At 43.3% G+C, this 12111-nt stretch overlaps 2 pseudogenes; one reads left to right on the forward strand and one right to left on the reverse strand.

Annotated features, from left to right (window-relative positions):
* The first annotated feature begins 189 nt into the window (after positions 1 to 189).
* Positions 190 to 10899, forward strand: LOC120659754 (annotated as a pseudogene).
* Positions 10900 to 11121: 222 nt separating this feature from the next.
* On the reverse strand, positions 11122 to 11736 carry LOC120662394 (annotated as a pseudogene).
* Between the last annotated feature and the right edge of the window lie 375 nt (positions 11737 to 12111).

Raw genomic sequence — 12111 nt, forward strand, 5'->3', positions numbered from 1 at the left:
AGTTCTAGAGCGAGGGTTTGTATTAAACTATTAACACCAAAGACAAAATTCTCCTCTCTTTCAATCCAGAGCAAGGGCCAGTGTGCCTCCATTGAGCTAGCCGGTGTGTGGCAAACAAATTGCCAACAAACTCCCTGATCTGCTAAAACCTGCGACTCGCATGCCTATATAAAGTTAGCAAAAGGCGTTCAGTCATCTCTCAGCAGCGCGCACACCGTACCCATCATCCCATATGGGGACCTACAGCGGCAGCCCTGTGCTCGCTCTGGCCCCGCAAGATGAGGACCTTCTTCAGCGCAAGCCCCGGCCTTACACCCCAAGCATCTGGGGCGATTTCTTCCTACAACACCAGCCATGCACCCCATCGCAGGTACCTGCAGATAGATCAGTATCATTGACAAAAATAAAACCATCAAGGTGCGTGTGCACGCTTGCTTGCGATGAAGTATCATTTTTTTTCTCTCGAATACGCAGGAGAGCTGCGCATTTTTTATTAAGAAGGAAAAATAGTTTCAGTTAAACACGCCAGCCCCAACTCCCAGATGCTAAAAGAACGACCGGGGACTACACTACACCCAAAAGGCTACTCCTCACAAAAAACTGATGAAGTATATCATTCATGTCTCTGTGTTGCATGCAGCTTCTGTCCATGAAGGAGAGTGCACGGATCAAGCAGGAGGAGGTGAGGCAGATCGTATTGGAGACCACTGCCTCTCGCGAGCTGGTTCTCAAGCTGGAGCTTGTCGACACCCTGCAAAGGATCGGGGTGGACTACCACTACAGGTAGGAGATCGATGAGTTGCTGCGTGATGTTCATCTTGATGCTCAGCATGAAGAAGGCTGCGATGACGACCTATATGTTGTATCGGTGCGGTTCTATTTGCTCAGAAAACATGGGTACAATGTCTCTTCTGGTAAGGCATGGTAAAACAAGTACACTTCGCATCTACTCGATCGATAGAAAAATCTTGACTTTAATAAAACTTCCCTTATTAAAGATATACTACGCATCTATCGTGTTAGATTCATTATTAACTTTATTTGCTTATATAATTAAGCAGATGAATTTGTGAAGTTTAGAGATGACCAAGGAAACTTTGCAACAAGTAATGATGTCAAATGTCTGTTGGCGCTGTATGATGCTGCGCATCTCAGAACTCGCGGTGAAGAGATTCTTGACAATGCCATTGCTTTCACCAAGAGCCGCCTTCAGTCTATGATTGAAACTTTAGACCCAGAGCTGGCAGCAGAGGTGGAATACACATTGGAAACACCCAGTTACAGGAGGGTCGAAAGAGTGGAAGCAAGACGCTATATCTCTGTGTATGAGAAAAGGGCTACACGAAATGACACCATACTGGAATTTGCGAAGCTGGACTACAACATTCTGCAAGCTCTGTATTGTGAGGAGTTGAAAGCGCTTACGCTGTAAGATGACAGAATGTCCTTTATTTACTTTGCATCCTGAAGTTGGTATTTGTTTACTTGAACTGAAAAAAATACTGTCTTGTGCTAATCGTGTTTAGTCTTTAATTTACAGATGGTGGAAAGGTCTCCAGTCACAAGCGTATGCGAGATTTGCCCGGGATAGAGTGGCGGAGATGCATTTTTGGATGCTTGGAATTGTTTACGAGCCTCACCAGTCGTATGCACGGATGGCGTTGGCAAAATGGCTTAAACTTGTATCGCTGATGGATGACATTTGTGACAACTACAGCACAACTGAAGAATATGATATGTTCATTTCTTCTCTGGAAAGGTTGGGCAAGTGCTCGGTAATTTCTATGTGGTACTTATAAGGATGATGAACAAAAGCTATACATCATATATGATTTAAATTTTCTTTTGTTTTGCTGGGACAAACTATAATTTGCTCGAAATGGATGATAGGTGGGATAAACAATCCTCTGAGAAATTGCCTGCATACATGAAGGCATTGTTCATCTTCATGCTCAACACTATAAGTGATATCATGGAAGAGTTAAAACTTCAGAAGAACAAGCATGCTGAATTTGTCAAGGAACTGGTAAGTTTTGCTCCAAACATCACAACATGCAAAAAACCACAGAAGGCACGCATGGTTTTGGTTTATGTTTAACATTGTGCTCATCTATATGTTTAGTTTATTGATATGGCCAAACGTTACGGTGCTGAAAGAAAATGGCGCGACGAGCACTATGTACCAGCAAAAGTTAAAGAGCACCTACAAATTTCAGTGGGCAGCAGTGCTTCTATGCATATAGTGAATGTCAGTTTCATTTTAATGGGAGACATAACTACCAGGGAGGCCATTGAGTGGGCTTTCTCCTATCCAGAAATGATAAGAGCAGTTTATAATTTTCTCCTATCCAAATGACCGTGAGCCGTTCATTTTATTAGATATTACCTCCCTAGAAGGTAATACCTTAATTAATAGGATAAACATGAATAACTAACTACTGCAATCTAACAAATACTTGCGTTATCTATTTGGAGCACATGAGAGCCCTTGCAACGTGATGTCCACGTGAGTGCAACGTGATAGCCCTTAAAAAGTTGCCGATGTATGCTGAATTGAACGTGGTGACAGCTAATTTCTTGTAGGTACGCGCTAACAAGAATGAACACGCCAAAAATGGAAAAAACATATTTTTGTGAATGTGAACATATTTTTGTGAATGTGACAAACTTAGAAAATTGATGTAACCAACAAGTGCACAGATATATATAACGTAACAGGTGCACATATATCATAAGTAGAATTTGTGGTTGTACTTGTACCTCATACACGACAAGTCACGATAGTATCCCAATATGTGATATGGTTTGGAAAAACATACCTAATCATTGAATGTGATTTACTTATACATGAAACAATATTTTATTGACAATGATAGGTATATGTTACTTTAGAGACTGATGGGCGTAATGTATACACTTACGTGATATATCTAAATTGCATCTAACAAGATATAGTTTTATATTAACGGTCAGGACGATTAAGCCGAGCGGAGGCAACGTGATCAACTAGAAATAGAACGGAAACCGGCCGGACTAGGCGGAGTCCGGTGGCATTTATGGTTAGTGGTGGGCCATTCTTGGAAGAATATGGATAATTGTTTTTTTCTTTAATCAATAATTCAATCTTTTCTAAAATTCAATGGGCGAGATTTATTTAAGATCTTACCTCTCTAAGAGGTAAGAGGTGTACCTTAGCATTGTCACATGAGATCTATATGCACTCCATCTATTAGTCATTTTTTGTCTGCTACTTCAGCACATGGTGTTCTTCACTGCACATTGCATGGTACAAGTCATGAATTGAAAACGCTGTCAGTTGAAGCGCAGCTAAAAGTTGCTGTTACAATTTACTTACTCTAATTGTTGGCCCTTGAAGCGAGAGCAAGTGTCAAAGCATGTGGCATCCACGGTGCAAACTTGCATGAAGGAGTACGGGATCACGGTAGATGAGGCCAATGAATGTTGGTGATATGCCTAAGAGCCCATCATCACAATACGGTTTAAAGGCCTAAAAGGATATTGATCCAAGAGGGATTAGGGTTACTAATGGGCCTATGAGATAGAAGCCCATTAGTACCCCCTATATATACGAGGGAGGGGCTAGGGGGGCGAAACTAAGAGCTGCGCCACCTCCCTAGCCGCCGCCCCTCCCTCTCTCTCGGCCGCCGCCCTTGCCGTGCGTGCGGTGCTAGCACACCGACGCCCGGCGTTTCATCCCCGTACGTGTGGATTCCGTGGAGGCGCTGCTGCGACTGCTGCGCTGATCGGCTGCTGGGATCAAGTACGAGGAGCTCGGTTCGTGGGACGTGATCAACTACTTCCTCTACATCGACGCGCGACTTCTTCCGCTGCGCTGCGCGTCTAGTGGTAACGATCTATGATCTTCTACTCGCAAGTATCTTGGGTATATGCGGTAGTGATGCTAGCGTAGCCTACCCGTTTCCCTACAGTGGTACCAGAGCCATCTTGCGTAGTTTTTGGTCTGGATCTTTTGGATATATGTGATATGTTGTTGTAGTAGATTGGATCTATTACTTTTGCACGGTTTGATTAGATCAATTGGTCATAAGGGGTTAAAACTGGAGCGAGTTGATTGCGCGGCATGTGACAAAAAAATTAGTTTGTGTTCTTTCTCTGTTATGCATACAACATGTCCCTACCGGCTGGAATCACCATCGGGACTAACTGTGTGCATAGTCAGCAGATTGAACCAACAGATCAAGGTCATGTGTAGATGCAGTCTTCTCAAGTGCAAAGTTTGCACGGTCAAGGTGATTGACCTAGTGAAAATTGAGGCATTATGAATGGCTCGGATTTGAGGTGGTGCGATCACTCTGATGAGATTTTCATAGGGATTCCATAGATGCGGGACCGCCGTTGCTTTCTCGCTGTAGCGGCTTCCCAAGCGCTACTTTGGTAGAACACGTCGTACGCCTAACTTGTTTTTGCAGGGTGTGATGTGAATGGTATGGCCTCAATGTCATGTGATGATGTATGTGATGATTTGTGCGGCCTGCGTGTCGCAAGTTAACACAACCGGGTTGAGGTTGCACCATTATTGTATAACGACCTGCGTGTCGACTTGTGATGTTTGAATCCTCATGTAATTATTTCACTAGCTATTAGATGTAATAGCTTAGTATCTTTTCATGGAGGCTTCAATCATGATGGCGATGATGATCACCACAAGACAAGACGGATGGCAATGGAGGTCACCTTGGAGCCATGGCGATGGAGCCCATTGTGATGCAAGAGGTCATACTATTCACAATATAATATGATTATATGCCTGTGATGTTTATTTTCCTGTCATACTATTCTTTCATGCTTTTTACATATGGTGGATGCTTTAATCATGATAGAATAGCTTCCCTCAGAAAAGGTTGAGTTTTGATGCCTTTTACCAATAGCTGCACCTATAAATTTTGATCGTTGTGTGGTAGGTTTACCAAAGTAGAGTACCCTCAGCTATCACTTTTGTATAGGGTGGATGTCGGACATTCACAAGCATAGTATTGGTTTACTCAGCAAAGCTATCAAAACAGTTTTGGGCTTTAAGGCATAGGGTTGGGGCCAGGGCATTGGATGCCACCCAACAAACAAGAGTCGCATAGAGCTGTAATTAGTAATTTGTTATTTACCTGTATCACTACTTTTCTAGCCGTGATGCTAAAGCTCACTAGAATTTTAGTGATTATGGATCTTGAACCACTATATGTCATTAGTGGGAAGATGACTTTGATATAGTAGGTTGTCTTTTGTTAAATCAGTTAATGAAAGTCTTTACATAAACTTAGTGCTGAAATCTTGCTTTACTTTAATGTTGTAGATCATGTCTGCCAGTAATAATTCTGCTTTCAATTTGCGTTCTGTTCTTGAGAAAGAAAAGTTGAATGGAACAAACTTTATTGATTGGTACCGCAACCTGAGAATTGTTCTCAGGCAAGAGAAAAAGGAGTATGTTCTTGAGCAGCCATATCCTGATGATCTCCCTGACAATGCAACTGCTGCTGATCGCAGAGCTTATGAGAAGCACTGCAATGACTCACTTAATGTCAGCTGTCTGATGCTCGCCACCATGTCCCCTGATCTGCAGAAGCAGTATGAGCATGCGGATGCTCATACCATGATCGAGGGGCTGCGTGGGATGTTTCAGAACCAAGCCAGGACTGAGAGGTTCAATATCTCAAAGTCCTTGTTTGCGTGCAAGCTGGCAGAAGGTAGCCCGGTCAGTCCTCATGTGATCAAAATGATTGGTTACATTGAGTGAGTTGCATGGGATGCTAAAGACAGCAGAGGAGAGCATTAAGAAGAATCCCAATCATGTGATGATGATTCAGAAGGGGAACAAAAAGAGGAAGCGTTGGACGCCTCCTAATCCCAAAGGTAAAGGCAAGGAAAAGAGTTCCGGTGGTGAGTCCTCGGGCTCTAAGCTAAAGCCAGCACCTAAGGCCAAATCTGGCCCTACTTCTGAAGATGAATGCTTCCACTGTCATGAAAAGGGACATTGGTCTAGAAACTGCAAGAAGTACTTGGAAGAAAAGAAGAAGAAGAAGGGAAGTGAGAGTTCCACTTCAGGTATAAATGTTATAGAAATAAATATTGCATTATCTTCTAGTGAATCATGGGTATTTGATACTGGATCGATGATTCACACTTGCAAATCGTTGCAGGGTCTAAGTGAGACTAGAAGATTTGCAAGAGGCGAGTTGGACGTTCGTGTCGGCAATGGCGCAAAGGTTGCGGTGTTGGCGGTCGGCACCTACCACTTGTCTCTACCCTCCGGATTAGTTTTGGAATTAAATAATTGTTATTGCATTTCTACTTTGAGAAAGAACATTATTTCTTCTTCATGTTTGGAAGAAGTTGGTGATTTTAAGATTGTAATAGAGAACAAACGCTGTTCTATTTTTTGCAATGGTATTTTTTATGCTCATTGTCCATTGGTGAATGGATTATATATTCTTGATCTTGAGGATAAATCTGTCTGTAACATTAATACTAAGAGGCTTAGACCAAATGATTTGAATCCCACTTTTATTTGGCATTGTCGCTTAGGTCATATAAATGAGAAGCGCATTGAACAACTCCATAAAGATGGATTGTTAAGCTCATTTGATTTTGAATCATTTGACACATGTGAGTCTTGTTTGTTTGGAAAGATGGCCAAAGCGCCTTTCAATGGTCAGAGTGAGAGGGCGAGTGACTTGTTGGAACTTGTACATACCGATGTATGTGGACCAATGAGCTCAATAGCCAGAAGTGGTTTTCAGTACTTTATTACTTTGACTGATGACTTTAGTAGATATGGCTATATCTACTTAATGAGGCACAAGTCTGAATCATTTGAAAAGTTCAAAGAATTTTAGAATGAAGTACAAAATCAATTAGGCAAGACAATTAAATTTCTGCGATCTGATCATGGAGGAGAATATTTGAGCCTTGAATTTGGTGATCATTTGAAGCAATGTGGAATTATTCCGCAGCTAACTCCGCCCGGAATGCCTCAATGGAATGGGGTATCCGAACGGAGGAACCGAACCTTGTTGGACATGGTTAGGTCCATGATGAGCCAAGCTGATCTTCCATTGTCATTTTGGGGTTATGCTCTTGAAACTGCTGCGTTCACACTGAATAGGGTTCCAAGTAAGTCTGTTGAGAAGACACCATATGAGATATGGACTGGGAAGCATCCCGGATTATCTTTTCTCAAAGTTTGGGGATGTGAGGCTTATGTCAAACGTTTGATGTCAGATAAGCTCACTCCAAAGTCAGACAAATGTTTCTTTGTGGGGTATCCTAGGGAAACCAAAAGATATTATTTTTACAATAAGGCGGAAGGCAAAGTGTTTGTCGCTCGCAATGGTGTTTTCTTAGAAAAGGAGTTTCTCTCAAAAGGATTTAGTGGGAGCAAGGTGCAACTTGAAGAAATTCAGGAAACACCTGAAACTGTTTCAGCACCCACTGAAGATCCACGGGATGTGCAAGATGTTGCACAACCCGTAGTTGAGGCACCAGCCCCACGAAGGTCTATAAGGGCACGTCGCGCTACTGACAAGCTCAACCTCCTTATTACGGAGGAGCGCCACGTATTATTGATGAAAAATGATGAGCCTTTGACCTACAAAGAAGCAATGATGGGACCTGACTCCGACAAATGGCTTGAAGCCATGGAATCCGAGTTAAAATCCATGCATGATAATCAAGTTTGGAACTTGGTCGATCAGATTGACAGTGTAAGACCTGTCGACTGTAAGTGGATTTTTAAGAAAAAATTAGACATGGATGGAAATGTTCACATCTATAAGGCACGATTGGTGGCGAAAGGTTTCCGACAAATTCAAGGTGTTGACTATGAGGAAACCTTTTCGCCCGTCGCAATGCTAAAGTCTGTTCGGATTCTCCTAGCAATTGCCGCATATTATGACTATGAGATATGGCAAATGGATGTCAAAACCGCTTTCCTTAATGGACATCTAAGTGAGGATGTGTATATGACACAGCCTGAAGGTTTTGTCGATCCTAAAAATGCTGGGAAAATATGTAAGCTTCATAGGTCCATCTATGGATTGAAGCAAGCATCTCGGAGTTGGAATATTCGTTTTGATGAAGTAGTCAAAGGGTTTGGCTTCATCAAGAATGAAGATGAGCCTTGTGTTTACAAAAGGGCTAGTGGGAGCGCACTTGTGTTTCTGGTCCTATATGTGGATGACATATTACTGATCGGAAATGATATTCCAATGCTTGAAGCCGTTAAAACCTCATTGAAAAAGAGTTTTTCGATGAAGGATTTAGGAGAGGCGGCTTATATTCTGGGTATTAGGATCTATAGAGATAGATCAAAAAGGCTAATTGGATTGAGCCAAGACACGTACATTGACAAGATATTGAATCGGTTCAATATGCAAGATTCCAAGAAAGGTTTCTTGCCAATGTCACATGGCATTACTCTAAGCAAGAGTCAGTGTGCTACGACACCTGATGAGCAAAAGAGGATGAGTACGATTCCTTATGCTTCAGCCATAGGGTCGATCATGTATGCTATGCTTTGCACGCGCCCAGATGTTTCCTTTGCTCTAAGTGTTACGAGCAGGTATCAGTCAGATTTCGGTGAACCTCACTGGACAATTGTAAAGAGTATCCTTAAGTACTTGAGAAGAACTAAGGATATGTTCCTAATATTTGGAGGTGAAGATGAGCTCCTTGTAAAGGGTTACACCGATGCTAGTTTTCAAACAGACAAAGATGACTCCAAATCGCAATCCGGTTTTGTTTTCTGCCTCAATGGTGGGGCAGTGAGCTGGAAGAGTTCCAAGCAAGATACGGTGGCTGATTCGATGACAGAGGCCGAGTATATTGCAGCTTCCGAAGCTGCAAAAGAAGCTGTTTGGATCAGAAAGTTTGTTTCTGACTTGGGTGTTGTTCCTAGTGCGTCCAGTCCAGTGGACCTCTATTGTGATAATAGTGGTGCCGTTGCACTAGCAAAGGAGCCTAGAACAACTAAGAAGTCCAGACATATACTGCGGAAGTATCACCTCATCCGTAACTTTGTTGAGAGAGGTGATGTGAAGGTTTGCAAGGTGCACACGGATTCAAACGTTGCTGATCCGTTGACGAAGCCTCTCCCACAACCAAAGCATGAGGCGCACATGAGATCTATGGGTATTAGATACTTACATCAGTGATTCTAGTGTGCGTGGGAGATTTTGTGTCATGAGTATGTTTATGTAATGATAAATAATTGTTATTTGTTCCATGGATGATTATTTTACATTGATTATCAAGTATGTGACTTGTTCGTGAAACTCTTTGTTGACAATGATATGATTCTAAATTATCCCTAGTTTATGTCGTTGTGTGGGACAACAATGATGTTGAGACTAGCACATGCATTAATTGATGATCATGTTTCACGGATCATGGATATGGAGATATCGGATTAATGATGTGGACACATGTTTGTGAACATGGTGTTGGATTGACCCACTCCAAGACAATGTTGGAATTGTTATTTTGTATGTGCCATCAGTTGTTCTTGAGTGTTATACCTACTGGATCCTTAGACCTGAGATCGCCATTGTTTCTCACTGTATGTAGTGGTGCATCTTGGGGCTACTAAACGCTACTCCGTGACTGGGTAGTTATAAAAGTAGCTTACAGGTGTGTCATGAAACATGGAATGAGATGTGAGCGGATCAAGATGGAATTTGCCCCTCCTAGATAACGGGAGAGATATCTCTGGGCCCCTCGAGATAGTTGGATTTGAAAGTGCATGGCCATGCCAAAGTGATTAAAGAGTTAATCATGATGACTAAAGGTTAGTTATGAATAGAATCCACTATTAGATCGAGAGAATGGTCGAGCTATCACAAAGGTGGCACGCATCTCGCTTTGAGCTTGACTGGTATCGTGTGGCAAAGGGATCGGTGTATGAGTATATCTAAGGTTCGGCCGATATGATCTTTATGTGTATTTGTGAGTCACTATGCCCCGCTAGGTGCCGCTATTGACTTGTGATTCGGAAATGGTTTCCGATCACGACCACCTACACATGAACCTAACGGGTCACACACTTAAGGGGTTTGGAATGTTGGAAAGCTTTCATGTATGATTGTCTCTAGTGCAAGTGGGAGATTGTTGGTGATATGCCCAAGAGCCCATCATCACAATACGGTTTAAAGGCCCAAAAGGATATTGATCCAAGAGGGATTAGGGTTACTAATGGGCCTATGAGATAGAAGCCCATTAGTACGCCCTATATATACGAGGGAGGGGTTAGGGGGGCGAAACTAAGAGCTGCGCCACCTCCCTAGCCGCCGCCCCTCCCTCTCTCTCGGCCGCCGCCCTTGCCGTGCGTGCGGTGCTAGCACACCGACGCCCGGCGTTTCATCCCCGTACGTGTGGATTCCGTGGAGGCGCTGCTGCGACTGCTGCGCTGATCGGCTGCTAGGATCAAGTACGAGGAGCTCGGTTCGTGGGACGTGATCGACTACTTCCTCTACATCGACGCGCGACTTCTTCCGCTGCGCTGCGCGTCTAGTGGTAACGATCTATGATCTTCTACTCGCAAGTATCTTGGGTATATGCGGTAGTGATGCTAGCGTAGCCTACCCGTTTCCCTACAATGAAAAGCTTCAAGAACTAGTTGACGAAGCATGGATGGAAATTGTCCAGGGATGCCTTGACAAGGCTCAACCCATGGAGCTTTTGGAGAAGGCAGTCAACGTTGCACGAGTAATGGACAACATGTACAAGCGTGATGATGCGTATACCCACCCATACAGTCTCAAAGACACCATAACTTCAATGTACGTGAACTCCGCGTGAACCTGATGAAGATTCAGCACCAAATAGGGCTATTATTTCAGCAAGATGCATGTATGTATGTATGTATGTATGTATGTATGTATGTATGTATGTATGTATGTATGTATGTATGTTGTAAATACATAAGTCAAGTGTTAAACTTTGGCTCTTTGATTCTTGAATAATATATGGGAAGCTGGTGTAGGAACATACTGACATAAATAAAATTTCAAGTTCCAAAAATAGTAGCAATGTCAGAAAAATAACATAAACAAAAAACAAAGCACTCGATGTACAAATCAGCCTCCTAACTTCCTATTCACTAACTACGGCGACATAAGGTAATTCTACCGAGCTCATGTACAGTTTGCCGCCGTCCCATTCCACCACCTCGGTCAGCCTCACGCTCTTGGGACCTCTCATCACCTGGATCACTTTCCATCAGTATTGATCCTCACAGCGAGCATGTCGCTCTCCGTACCAACAATACCTGATCGCCGTCGGCCTTTACGTTGTCAGGATAGACCAGCAGATCGGCGAGCGGCTCTGAGGTGTCCGCCTTGGGACCCTTGATCCAATACCTGAGCAACTTGCACGGGCCGGTAAGTGCGACGCCGAGGTGTGACTGGTCGGCATTGATGGTGAGGCCATTCAGATACGTAATGCTAGCATGCAACACGGCGACACGGTTTGTCTGCGGGTCATACTTGAGGCGGCCGATCGAGTCACCCCACCCGTGGCCATCACCCTCTCGTGCTGCGATCGCGGGTAGTTCATGCTACTGTCCGTGAAGAATACCTCCCCGGTGACCTGGTCGACGTTGACCCCATTGGAGAAGCGGAGCGGCACGCCGCCGGCCTCATCGGCTATAGCGCCGCCGCCTCGCCGCTGCCCCGCCAACACATGTGCTGGGTTGAATAACCGGACCATCGGCGAGGAATCCATGTTTGTATACATCAACAATATACTATTAGTTTTTTGGAGGTTCGTCGGAAACGTTAAAGTTGCCTATTTGTAAAAATTCCTAAAGATATCACGATGACACTTTCTGCTAATTATCATGAAGCTAATATCTGTCAAAGGATGCAAACTGATGATCCTTAGATGCGCCTCTAATCCTTTTAGTTCGAATATTTGTACTGAGAAGTACTCCCACCCTATCAAAATTGGCTTTTCTAGATGCATAATATTTGCTATGCATCTGGATATATATCATATCAAGGTGTATAGTAAAATCAATGTATCTAGACTAGTCAAAACGACTAATAATTTGGGACAGTGAGAGTTGTACAAATATTTGAACTA

This window comes from Panicum virgatum, chromosome 2N (assembly GCF_016808335.1).
Source record: "Panicum virgatum strain AP13 chromosome 2N, P.virgatum_v5, whole genome shotgun sequence".
NCBI classification, from domain to species: Eukaryota; Viridiplantae; Streptophyta; class Magnoliopsida; order Poales; family Poaceae; genus Panicum; species Panicum virgatum.